The 14,841-nt window shown below is 28.8% G+C and overlaps 1 long non-coding RNA gene across 1 annotated transcript; it reads right to left on the bottom strand.

The window, feature by feature from the left end:
• Positions 1–1,687: 1,687 nt before the first annotated feature.
• Positions 1,688–12,610, bottom strand: LOC146923013 (uncharacterized). The gene is made up of 3 exons (XR_015012670.1): positions 12,404–12,610; positions 2,183–3,416; positions 1,688–2,050 (listed from the first exon to the last, which is right to left on the bottom strand). It is a non-coding gene; the product is annotated as an uncharacterized LOC146923013 (long non-coding RNA).
• Between the last annotated feature and the right edge of the window lie 2,231 nt (positions 12,611–14,841).

Raw genomic sequence — 14,841 nt, forward strand, 5'->3', positions numbered from 1 at the left:
GCTTCACATTCCAAGTCTTCTGCAATGCTTAGACGACTTCAAATCCATTGAACAGCTGTTGAAAACTTTAAGTCTTGCATCTTCTGATGATCTTCAGCTTTTGGTGATTTTCAACTTCTGATGAGGTTGCTTCTGGTGAACTTGCTTCTGATGAACTTCAGCTTCTGATGACGTCATCACTTCAGGAGCACTTTGTCTTCAGGAGCACTTTTGACTTCAGGAGCACTTCTCTTTAGACGCTTTAAGCTTCCTTTTTGTTGATTTCTTAGCTCTCTTTTGTTCATACATAACCTATTTAAGATGTAAATTTTTGTATATGGTCCTGTACACTTGAACAAATATTAGCTAGTCCAATTGACAATTTTTAATATCTTGTTATCATCAAAACTCTCAAGGTTCATTGTTAAACACATTTTGTTCCAACACTAATAATTTGGATGTACGACTTCAAGATGCGTGGACTTAGAGGCATGCGAAGAAAGGGGCATATACTTGCTCAATTGTATATTATTGGTTTCTTAAACAAAATAGGGATTAGAATGTAAATTCTAACATGAATTGGTTTTGGCGCCTTAAAGTACCAACAAAACTCCAACACTTTATATGGCTTTGTTTTCATAATGCTCTTCCTATTAATGTGCATCGACATCATTGCAACATGGTAGCTTCTCCAAGCTGCACCCATTTCTCTTCGTCCATATAGGATGATCTTTATTGTTTACGTGACTGCTCACACTCTAAAGAGTTTTGACTCCACTTGAATATGGGGCGTTATCATAATTTTTTCTCTGAAATCGATGTCAAGAATTGGCTTCATGAGATGACAACGGGTACGTGCTCCGTTTTGTTTGATACAGGAGTATAGTATGCATGGTGTTGGAGAAATAATGTTATTTTTTAGGATCAACATTGGTGTATTCAAGATATGGTGCGAAAGACCTTTTTGTTACATGATGAATGTATTTTTTATATCCCGATGGGATAGATCTACACTCATCATGTCTCTTAACTCATTGGACCCCTCCTCCAAAAGGTAAACTCAATCTATACTAAAATCATCAAAGTCACAAAAACTCAAAGTCACCAAAATATTTTTCTAACATGTAGTTATACAACAATTAGTATAATTACATACAACACCAGAATAAGCAATTAACCAACACCCATGTGGTTATTTCAACAGTTTTTTTTTTCTTTTTCTTTTTCTGTTGTGATTCGTAGTTTTCCATATATTCTAAAATAAACAAATTACTTGAGGTTGTCAAATAATTATAAGGAAGAGAAATATAAATTGATATTCGGTCATCTTAATGATATTTTTAAACTTATTTGTTAAAGATCTTTTTGTATTTTTAAATATAAATTAAAATTATAAGCTTCAAAATAACATAAAATGTATTTTTAAACTTATTTGTTAAATTTATTTTTGTAGGACGATGTTGGAAAAAAAAAAGTTGATATTCAGTTTGTTGATACCTCAAAAATTAGAGTTTAATGATGGTGAGTTGACAGTCTAAAACAACTTTGCACACATAATCAATCAAAACATTTTAGATTGTCACATAAATTAAAAACATTAATTGATGTGACGATTATAAATGTTTTGATTGGTTGTGTGTGCAAAGTTGTTTTAGACTGTCAACTCACCATCATTAAACTCTTAAAATTATGGAAGAAGAAGACAATCTAAATAATATTCGTTGTCCCTTTATTTTATTTTCTTACGGTCGTATTAGAATACAAAACCACAACGGAAAAGTCTATGAATTAGTAAAGTAAAAATAAAAGTAAAATGAAATATAGGATACCAACACAATAGCTAAATGACAACTCATGTAATATTTTAGTGGAAGCTATCTTGCTTAAATCTTTTGCTATTGATAGAGTTCATTCTCCCCTCACGAGCTTTGTGTACCCCTTTAGGTATGGTCCTTCTATATTAGGTTGTGTATACGAACACATTTACATTGGTCCATTAAGCACCTCACAATAAAAGGAAATTTACACATTCCTTTTTCACAATCGGTGTTCTCAATACATTCAACAAGTACTGGGGTGAAAAAGAAAAATATAAGAATATTAGTTTTTGACAAAGAAATATAAGAATATTAATAAAATGATATAAAAGATTGTGTAGGTAGAGTAAACATGAAAATTTAGAAAAGATGAAAAATTTGCTTACCATGGCCATCAACATCTTTTAAAACAAAAAACATGAAAATAAAGAAGATTATAACATAAATAAACTTGAGAATATTAACCATATTTTTCTCTCTTTACATTAACTTAATATATTAACACTTATGAAGTTTTAAAAACTCTTCCTACATTAAGAATCATTTTTAAAACATCTCTTCGCTACATAAATATGTTATGTTTATCCCTTTAACACACTTAGTAACAAGGTCACATCAAAAACTACTAATCATAATAATTCATCCTATTTTTAAATACTTCTTTTAAATTATATTTTAACCTTTCATGATGTAAAAGGAAAAATCACAAAAAATAAATAATATTGTTGGACCACGGGGTATATATTAGATTCGGAATTTAAGGGATTTGAAAAGTCGTTTTGATTATAATTTTTTTTTTTTATGTATTTGATCAAGACTTTTTAAAAAGATGTAATTGCACTATTGGTCTTCCTATTTTACCAAACTTACAAAAATGATCCTCCTATATTTTACATTTGTTGCAATTTTGAAATAACTAATTCATTGGATATATCCGTGATCAAATAGGGGATTCATTCACAACAAGAAACTAACAGAAGAAAGAGTAGAGATAAATATGACTATGAAACATGAATCATGGAGGATACTTATGAGCCATTGCACCTCTTGGTGGATGCTATAAATATTGAATTGTGTGATGTCAATGGGTCATCGGTAAACAAAATGTAGAACGGGCAATATTTATCGAACGTCCTATTTTTATTTTTATTTTACAAAAATATATATCCTTGTTGAAATTATATAATTCGATCGTTTTTATTATGGAGATTTGGATTATATAATCTGAAATATGTTTTTATATAAGCAACAATCATAATCTCTTCCATTTCAGTAGTTCTAATTTTTGCTTTTAAAAACAAACAAAACCAAAGTAAAAAAAATGATAAAACCTGTCAAATAAAATAAAAAATATTAAAATACCACCCAAACTCTAAAAATCAAACAAAGCTAATGCAAATTTTTTCGTATTTTTTATGAGAATATGAAAAAAAAATATTAAAAATGGGTCTAAATGATGGAGTTTTAGATTTTGCGGGGTGAAGTCCCTTGATAGAAGTCACTTCTAGAAGCATCTTGATCCTTGATTTTTTTCTTCTTCTGATTTTCTAAGAAAGTTTCAAAGCAATCAGATTAAATAGGCTGAAAACCAGATTTTAAACCGGGACATGATGGCAACACCTAACAATGACATGAAACACAATGAGTTGGGTATGATGGTAAGTATAGTTCTTAAATTAGCCATTCTTGTCTTTAACATATTCCGTTTTTGTGTTAATACAATTCAAATTATAAAATCTGAACATGTTTTCCTCTAAATTCTTGGTACAAGAGGAGTTATAAGTGTAGTTCTGATTTTATAATTTGAAAAAAAAATAAGGAAAATGCCCTACTATTTGGGGTGTTCATATTATAAAATCCAAACTACTTATTTGTTTGAATTTTATAATCTGAATTGGTAAAAACTCATTTTTCCATCCAAAAATAGGGTGAAAACTATTTTCAGATTATATTATCCGAAAATAGTCAAGAACATTTTCAGTAAAAATTAAAAAAATAAGGTGGACGAGAAATGTATGAAGTAAGACAAGTTAAAGCCAAAATAAAATTCACTAAAACCCATAGTCATTATTTCAGCGTAACTAGTATAGTGACCCGTGCCAAGCACGGGGAAATAATTTTATTTTTTTTGATCAAATGTATAGATTTTATATTATGTTATCTTAAAGTTATAAGTGTGGTTATAATTCAAATTTGATATGGAAAAAATATCATCTTAATTTTGTTAATTTTGTATATATTTTGAAATATCTAAACATTGCACATAACGATTAAAGTATTTGGATTTATACTTATACTAATTATTTGTAGTATAAGATGTACTAATTGTTAAACTTAGCATATGTAATATTTTTGCAAAATTACACCGACGTACTGTATATTATTATTTGTTGACATAATGTATTTTATTAATCATAAAAACTAAAAAATTTGTATTTTTTTATATAATAGTCAGTGTAAGATGTATACACCTAGTTTGTGAATGAACCCGTTAAATTTTTTACGGGTGTGTATAAATATAGTTTGGGCTACAGAAACGCCGATTGTTTTTTTTGAAGGAAGAAACGCCGATTGTTATTTGTTTTTATTTTTACAAAACCAATGGTCTAATGTAAATATTAGACATGGCAACGGGGCGGATCGGAGGCGGGTTTGAGTATCCCCGTTCCTGCCCCCGCCCCCGTCCCCAAACCATATCGGGGGTAAAAATTGAACACCCAACCCCGCCCCCAATGGGGACGGGTCTCCCGACCCCGCCCCCACCCCCACCCGCGAAAACTTTATTTTTTATAAAATATTTAAAAAAAAACATATTTTCTCATTTTTTTCATAGCAACAAAAACACAAATAATTATATTAATAATTTTCTATCTAATAAACTTATTTCAAAAGAGCAAAATAATTATTATAAATATGTTTCTAAAGAGTAATAATATATTAAAATAGGTTGGTGCTTATGGAAATAAGATTATAAAATTTAATAAACAAAATTTTAAAAAGCGGGTGCGGGGCGGGGGTGTAAGCATCCCCCGCACCCGGCCCCGCCCCCGTACTAAAACTCCAAATTTCTCCCACACCCGGACCCGCACACGGTTAAATCGGATTTTCCCCGTTAAATTCGGGGAGGGGGCGGCCGAGTCTGGCGGGGGCGGGGTTTGTTGCCATGTCTAGTAAATATTGTATTTTAGGGTAACAACGATGTAAAAAAAAAAAGTTTCGCGTATTGTTATACCTGAATAGTGCATCAATTAAAAGTCAATGGTAGGAGGATCTGCTTATATAGAAATTGCATGTCTTGTAATGACCAGTACGCCTTACAAAGAAATTAAAAAAAAACGACTTCCAAACAATACGCAACTTTAGTTTTCTAAATTATAGCAACAACAATTCTAAAACATAATCAATGATCATACTTTTTGAAAAAACTTCATGATACACAACATTTGTGGTCTCCTTGCAAACATTATTATCTTCATCCAAGATGAGCAGCTTCAAACCTTTTCTAGAATTAACTCGAGAGACAACGACATAGAGTTGTCCATCCGTGAACACGGGTTAGGAAGATAAACTCCCACTCGAGATAAAGATTGACCCTGACTTTTATTTATTGTCATTGCAAAACAAAGTGTCAATGGAAATTGTCTGCGCCTGAATTTGAAGGGTAGTCTTGGATCACTCAGAATAAGATTCATCCATTCCTGGGAATGAATACCCTGGTACCTGCCCTTTTTCCTGTTATTACGGTAGCAGCTATCGTGCTCTTCCCTAGATGTGTAACTGTCAGCCTCGTATCATTACACAGTCCATTGGCTTGATCGATGTTTCTCAATGATAAGCTAGTGTGATACCCATACTAAGCACGGGAAATTAACGTACTTATTTTTTTTTACTCAAGGAATTAACGTATTTATTAATGTTTTATAAAATACTATTTTAAATTGAAAACTAATTTACACAAAGTTAGCGAGTATTTAAGTTATTTGATATATAAATCAATATAAATTTAAAATAACTTTAATATAAATTATAAAGTTTTTTGACAAAAACTATAACTTGTAATATTGGTAGTTTTTGTAAAAAATATTATATAGTTGTATTAAGATATTTACTTTTACAAATATAAAGTATATATATGTAGTTTACAACTATATATATATTTTTTAAACTAATACTTTTATCGTAACTAATAAATGTTTCGGGGGTAAATGATTTGAGTTAAGGAATAAGGAGTTGAAGGTACTGGGTCAAACTCAAACGAAAGAGTAAATATTAATCTAACAACTAATTACTAACTTTTGTCATCAGAAAAAGGACAATTGTTTGAATCTATCCAACATGATAATATTTACCCCAAGAATATATTACTTTGACATTAAAAAAAAAAAATTTACTATTTTCAAATTCACCTTTTGAAAATGGTTTTTCCTATAAGGTCTATGGTAGCCCATGTTCCTATTATGATTAGCAAGTCTTTAAAGATATAGATACACACTTCGAACTCGTACCGAATGCAGAAATATATTAATATGTAACATGCAAGTCTCTAAATATTATCCATACTTTTGAGATATTTTGTAACTTTTAGTCACTGTAATCATTAACCTAGTTTGAAATTGACTAATTACCTTACAAAGAGGTCAATTTGATATCAAATATGGTGTTGGGTGTTTTCCTACCTCAAATGGATTAGATTGATAAAAATTGATGGATATGAATTTCTGGCAGTAGGGGTGGGTTTAGGTTTGAGGATGAAATTTCTCCAAGACTTTATTTACCCTTCAATAGATATATTTTCAAGCTCAACTACCTTATTGTCTCATCCATTTCAACACTTCTTTTACCTCGTGTTCTTGAATCTGATGATAGTAGTTATAGTTTATATCCTCCTCTCATATGTTTATCATGTTCGGGTATATATATATATATATATATATATATATATATATATATATATATATATCACAACCTTTATTAAATAAGTTTTGAAAATACTACTTCTATTTACCTTTTATATCTCTTTCCTAAACAATAAATTTACCATCTTCCTTTTTAATACACTTCACTTTATCCATATATGTTTTCTTTCTTAGTTGCCCCTTAGCAAGAATATATATATATATATATATATATATATATATATAAACTTTTCTCTCTCATTGATGTGTAAGGTTTGGTATGACCCATCAAAAGCTTGTGTTCTTACTGCGTTCAATGCATAGGATGGATTTACCCTATGCATTTATCTCCTCGAAGCTATACCCTAACTCACGCCTTCAAAACTTATCAAACACTCCTTACATTCACATTTAGATCTCCTCCTAGAAAAATATTTTCTTCTTGTGGTATGTCTTGAATTAAGTCTTTCAAATACTTCCAAAATTTTATATTAGGATATTCTTCCAACCCTACCTAAGGTTCATAAACACTAATAATAATAAAGTTGTCTTATATCCTTTCAAAAAATATTTAAAGATGTCTTATTCAACTACAAATTTCTGGGCTACAATCCAATCTCCTATCCTCTTTACATGTACAATATCCTTTTTCCATTATTTATCCACAATAATGCCTACACCGTTTCTTGATCCAACTTTTCCAGTGTACCAATGCTTAAATCTTGAACTATCTAATTCTTTCACCTTTTCAGCCAGCCCTTTAGTTTCTTACTGGCACATAAAATTAATCTTCCTCCTAGTCACAACGTCAACTATTTTCATATATTTTCAAGTAAGGGTGCCTTTATTCCATGTTCTAAAACAGGTTCTGCTCTCATGAACTAACTTCTTTACTCACATTCGTTCAGAAAGATGTATCCACCCTTGCTCATTTAACATTGTACTTGAGTTATACAACGCGTTTCTTCTATGAACTGACCTAGTGTTCACACTGTTAATACGTAGTCCATGTCATAGAGATTCAAAGTGTGTGTTTTTTTTTAAGAAGAGATTCAAAGTGTTTAAATTATATTCAAGTGTTTAAATTTAAACATTAGAATCTGGTCCAAGTCTTGAAGTTTTTATAATATAGAATGTCATTTAATTATATATATTTTTAAGATTTTTTTTAAAAAAGTTATGTGTAATTATTTATTGATCCAACCTAACGAAACTTCATTGCATCGGGTAATAGATTACAATGAAAACCGATCCATCCTGTGAACACCTATAGGCGTGGATGCAACAACATGTATAAAACACCAAGTATATATAATCACAAATGGTTTGACCAATTTTCTAAACTTGCAATTCTACAGTTATCTTGTAGATATCTTTCACATGTAAGTATTTTTAGAAAAAAATTGGTGTGATTATAGTCACACCAAACCATATGGTGCATCCGCCCATGGACACACACACACACTCATAAGAATGATATAAAATATCATAATTTTTTTTAAAAAATCAACAAATAATATATTAATGTGATACATTTGTAAATGTTTGGTCTGGCGGTAAAAAGATAGATCTTGGACATTAAAGAGAAATCAACAAATTATATCAACTTGTGATAAAATGAAATGGACTGGTTTTCCCTTTTTATTTTAATAATAGTTAATATTTTAATCTATTAATGTATAATTATAGTTATAAAAAATTGAATTTTTTATTTATTATTATAATTATAATTATTAAAATTTGACAATAATGAGAATGTCCTTATTTGAAAAACATCAATACTCGTTAATTAAGTATTCGTTAAAATTAAAATTTATTGAAAATATTACAATTTGATAATATCATTTAAATTGCTTATGATTCTCTTAGATATTTGTCTTCCTTCATAGGTTTCTTTTAATATGAAAAAAAATATTATATAACTATAATATTTAAAATCTTAACAAATTTAAAAATAAATATCAAAATCATTTTAACCATGTACCTTAGATTAAAAATGATTTGAATTTTATAAAAATCAAAATATTTTTATTTATACTTGTTCAACATATAAAATGGTAATTCCTATTGAATGGTGAATATTTCCTCATTAAAGGTCTAAGACAATGGTAATGTCTATTGAATGGTGAATATTTCCTCATTAAATGTCCATTAAAACTATGGTTCCTTATAAATTTTGGTACTTGGAAAAAAATTAAACTAATAAAAAAATATTAATGTAAAATATATACCTAGAATGGTACATATATCGATTAATTTAGGATTTATATTATAAAAAATACTTTGAACGGTGAATATTTTGAATCGTAGGATAACCTGTTTAGGATATAAAAGGGTGAGGTTTATTTGGTTCTTATAACAAACAACAAATGTCTATGTTTTTTTGTTGATGATAAATTTAATCTCTTTTTTTTTAAAAAAAATATACCATCTTCTATTTTATTTATTAAAATTAAAATATTAACAGTGTCTGAAAATATATGTAACACTTCAACCGCATTAAAAGTTTTGATCAATAATAATGTCTATTGAATAGTAAATATTTACTCATTAATCGTTTCCTTGGAAAAAAATATTAGCTTTAAAAGTTGTGGTTAACAATAATGCAATAATTGTGCTTTAATTTTTTTTAAAGGAATTGTGCTCATTGTGATTTAACTTAAAATGCAAAGTTTTATGGGTATATTTTAATTGCTAAATGGATAGCACGGCCATGAGAAAAAATGGACATTTAACGTGTACCATATATTCTAAATGGATTATCAATATCATTATGAATAAAACAGTTCAACATAAATGGATAGTCCATTTTAATTCAACATAAAACTCATTTTGCTCTTGACTTATAAAAAAAAAAATCAACATAAAACGGTTCAATATAAACGGTTCAATAACTTCTTTTTAACAAAAAAAATGGTTCAATAACATTTTTTGACAAAAAAACGGTTCAATAACATTTTTTTTATTGAAGGATAGTATTTTATATTGTTTTATTTTAATGATATTATTTTTCTCATTTCTATGAAGATTATTACCATCGGATGAAACAAAATGGTATGGGAAAAAAAAAATAATTTTTATTATAGATGGAACAGTTTTCAATTTTAAAGTCAAATATTAGTAAAAAACTAAAATTGAAAATCATTAAAAAATCTAAAATTCAACAAAAATAATTGAATAAATCACCAATAATGTAAACTGCTAAAAATTTCAAAATTTAAAAATCAAAACTGCAAGCCAATTTTATTGATTCATTAAAACCATTTCTAAAGATTTAGAAAGTTTGTCTATATTCATGTCCCACACAAAGTCATAGGCGAACGATTTGAACCATGATGTTTCATGACTCTTAAAAAGAAGATTTATAATTGTATTTTGGTGCTCATTAATTTCGTTGAATAACAAATTACAAAGAAGCAAATAACAAATTTCTATAATATACAATAAGATCTTATCAATATTATAATATTAAGAAAAAAGTCATAATGAACATATGACAATTCTTACAACATTTTTTCGTAGATGCACATCAAAGTTGAAAGTACAACATAATCATTAATCTATAGAAAAACTACTATTTGGAACGTGAAATATCTATCATTTACAAAAACAGATTATATCTCTAAAACTAATTAGATGAATAGTTGTACAAAAGAATAATCATTGCTTAAAAAACTAATAAAATACATCCATTGGAATCAAACTATCTTATTGTCCATTAGAACCATTTCCAAGGAGTAAGCAAGTTGATCCTTTTTCATGTCCCTCACAAACCATAGGCGAACGACTCGAACCCTGATATTCCAGTTTTCTTTGGAAGGGGATATATCAGAAATCAAGTCGATCTTTGGTGCCATTTCAGCTTAACAAACTAATACGAAAATCACGCAAAGAAAAAGAGATGAATATGAAAGACAACTACAAAACAGAAGTTGTGGTGCGAAGAATGTGTTGGCCAAAGGGTCTAATTTATAATAGCTTTTAGAGGACAATTACGTAAAACAACAACATGTAACTTAACCAATCAAATCATATCTTAGCTATTAAGTAAAATATAATTTTTTTTACACGATTTGCATATGAAAAAAACTAAATAGGACTATGAATTTTACGGCATTTGATCTGTTTAATTATTATTTTAAATGCAAAAGTAAATAGGACTTAAATAGGACTAATTATTTTACGGCATGTCCTAAATGTCTTAATATTTTTTTTTAAGGAGCGTAATCAACTTTTTTAATCAGCCAATGGTTTAAGGTTTATTTTAGCACATGTTTAAATTTATATCTCAGTCATTAAGTAATACATAATTTTTTTTTGTTAAGGAGCATATATAATTAACCTTTTCAATCAGCCCATAATTAACGTTTTTTTTAGGGAAGGTTTATTTTTCTTTTGTTAAGGAGCATATATAATTAACCTTTTCAATCAGCCCAATGGTTTAACGTTTTTTTTAAGGTTTAACGTTTATAAGGAAGGTTTACTATAAAATATCTGTTACAATTGCTTATAAAAATATCCTGCCTCCCTTTGATCCTGAAATTTGGTGATTTGTTATGTTTGGAGTTATACTTATTATTGAACATTATTTCATTCATTTATCACCAATGATACGTTTTTAACTCCAATTAAATACATCCAATTCCTATTTTTTATTTTGGTTTAAGGATTATTTTTTTAGGGAAGGTTTAACGTTTATTTTAGCAAGTCCATCAAATACAATTAACTGAAATCAATTCTGATTTTTTTTTTGTCCTGAAACAAAATATCCGATTTTTTTTCTTTCCCAAAATAAAGATTGAATAATTCTTACTATGTTACTATACAATATATATTTTGAAAATAGAATCAAAAGAATATAAACTTAAATTATATAAAAAATTAATGGTTACTACCAAATCTAATTAAATTATTTTAAAAAGTTTCACTTTTATCAAATCATATTTTTTTTTGACAAATCAAATCATATTTTTATTATTTGACATATATCAATTATTTGATCTCTTTGATATTTAAATATCTGAATTCAAATATTTTAATTTAAATCGTATTACTTGTTTTATTTTAATATCCGAATTCAAATATTTTAATTTAAATTATCTGATTATTCAAAAAAAGCATATTTTATTAAAGTTTGTATTTTTTGAATACGAAATGTTTGATTTCTAATTTAATTTCAAATATTAGAATTTGAAATTGTAAAACTTCCTTTTATACATAAACATTAAATACAAATTTGTGAGGATGAATGTGGTGAGAGTATTTTGTGAGGATGAATGTGGTGAGAGCATTTGTAAAAAGAAGAGAATGAGAATGCCACTTGTCATAAGAATAAGAGAAGGGCTATGAAATCGGCCGTAAATTTATATTATATAGATAAAATGGTTTAGAAATCGATACAACAAGATATCAATGCTTATGCATAACCATTAACAACTCTAGCTTTGGATGAGACTTAATTACAAAGACCATAGCAACTAGGATGAAGTATGAAAAGATTATTAAAGGTGAGTTATGTTCATAATCTTTTAAATGTATCAATAGTTGAACATAATGAAAAACACAAGAAAGATGGAGTTTGAATTGTGTTGAAATTTTTCTAAAAATCTTTTTAAAAATTGTGTTTGATATAAAAAATTAACACATTTTTTTTTACAGAAAAAGGTTTTAAGTTAAAAATATACGTAGGATATGAAAAAGAACAACACTTACATAGTCTACTGCTTTGATAGCTAGTCTATTTCCTCTAATCTAAAGGATTTCCACCAACAGTCACACCGACCAAAACAACTACCAAAATTTACTATTGTCAACTTGACTATAGTCTATTTTTCTCAAATTTCTTGCTTATTACGGTCAAGTCTTTTTAGAAGCACAGCCATTATTGGACAAGTTAGAAAGATGACACTGTTGTCAAAAACAAGTGTTTTACTCTCAATGAGAGGATACAACTTGAAGTTCAAAATACAGTGACCACAAGTTATGTGTCATGTGTGCTACTTATAGTACTCCTTGAGAATAATATTGTTTGCATGTAATTCTTCTGATCATTAGCAATCAGGATACCCATTTATTCTTATACCGTCATGATTACAAATCCAACTCATTTAAACATATATATTAACCAATGTTTTCAATAATAATATCGATAAATATTGAATTTTTTATTTCTACATTTTTTTATTTGTAAGTGCACTTAAACCATTTTAATTTATGATCGTGAGTTGTGACCATACAAATGTTCATCTCATGTTATGTGTGTTTGAATGAAGGGTTAGGAGGGGAAGGGAGGGAAAGATTTACTTTTCTTTTTTAAATTACAGACATTATAAAATAGTTTTTAGAAAATTGAATTAACAAAATGATAAATGATTATATAACACTTCAAAGACACTTAATTTATTTAAAAAAGAACATTTTATATTGTTCGTAATTTAAAAAATAAAAATGAACTCTCCCCTCATTTCCCCTCCCAAACCCTCAATCCAAACACACCCTAAGTGAACACTTGAAGGTGGTAGTAATTTGAAGAATGGTGTATTAAAACTAAAATCACGACATACTCAAGATAATTTGAAACATTACCAACAAAGTTAACATGCATATGAGAAATGTCTTGAACTTTTCTCTGTAGTATAATGAGAAATGTAGTTCTTGACATGAATTTTGAAGATAAATCCACTTAGCTTCTTCCAAACCCTTTTTCAAGATCACTTGCTTACAATAGAAGAGGAATTACTAAATGTGTGTTTGGATTGAGGGTTTGTGAGAGAAATTGAGGGGAAAGTTTACTTTTCTTTTTTAATTTACGGACTTTATAACATGTTTTTCTAAAATAAATTAAGTGTGATTGAAGTATTATATGATCGTTTATCATGTTAATATGTTAACTTTTTTAAAAAACATTTCATATAGTGTGTAATTTAAAAATGAAAAGTAAATTCTCCCCTCTTTCCCCTCCTAAACCCCCAGTCCAAACACACCATAACCGTTTTCATTTATAAAACAGCACATCAACAAATCAGTGAAAAGAGGAGTTGACTCGGAAGATCCTTATGATTCTTCAGCAACGTCGTGAACTTCCTCATCAAAATCTATCACTACGAATCATATGCTCTTATGCTTCATGGCATGATCGAGAGTAAGACTCGTCACATAACAAACATAAACCCATTTCTATCTTACCTCCCACTTCAAAGGCACTCAATTTTCATCAGATTGAGTTTAGCAGCCATGAAGTGCGTCAGATCGGAAGCTCGTAGTACCAATTGAGACGATATAATGGTGTTTTGGGATAAACTGATAAATCTAAGTCTCAACTCAGAGAACTCAACGATTGAATGAACTTCAATGATGAAGATTAAATTTAAAAATACAAGAGAGTTTTCATATAAAAAAAGACAAATTTTGTGAATTAAGAATATGTGCGGCCTGTGTGGTGAATTCGAAGATAGAGATCATTTGTTCTTTAGGCGTGATGTGTACGGTTGCATTTGGCTCTTGGTTTCAAAATGGTTAGGTATTGATTCGGTTTTTAATGGCAACACTTGTACTCATTCTTATAAGTTTCGTGGCCTTGGAGGATTTTCCAAAAATTCAATGACTGCGTTTACTATTATCTGGATTTCGGTGATTTTTGTTGTTTGAAAAGATCGTAATAATAGGATTTTCCACAATAAGTCTGATCAGCTCGAGACTCTTGCAGAAAAGGTTAAACTTCAAACGTATTGGTGGCTGAAATCGCACTATGTCTTGTTCGATTTTCTTTTGAGGGATGTCTTGTTCGAGTTTGATTACCATTATTGGAGGCTAAACCCTTTATGTTGTCTTCAAGCAATTGTGTAATTTTTTTTCATTCTGTTTCGGCTGATTGTAGCCTAACTTTGGTGTATTTTTTACTTATCAGTTTCTCTTCACTCTGTTTGGTTGAAAAGAAATAAGAAAGAGAGATAGAGAGAAGAGAGAAATAGAGAAGAGATGGGGGTTTTCTTGTGTTTGGTGAAGAAGAGAGATTAAAGAGAGAGAAATAAGAGAGACCAAATTCCCACTTTTTACTTTCTTCGCTGGATTGAGAAGAAATGGGGAGAGAGTATTGACTGTTCACTACAATTACGTTTCTACCCTCGCTTTAGTTTTTATTGTTCGTTTGT

Source organism: Medicago sativa, chromosome 5 (assembly GCF_051527215.1).
Source record: "Medicago sativa cultivar Bolivia chromosome 5, Bolivia_mono, whole genome shotgun sequence".
NCBI classification, from domain to species: Eukaryota; Viridiplantae; Streptophyta; class Magnoliopsida; order Fabales; family Fabaceae; genus Medicago; species Medicago sativa.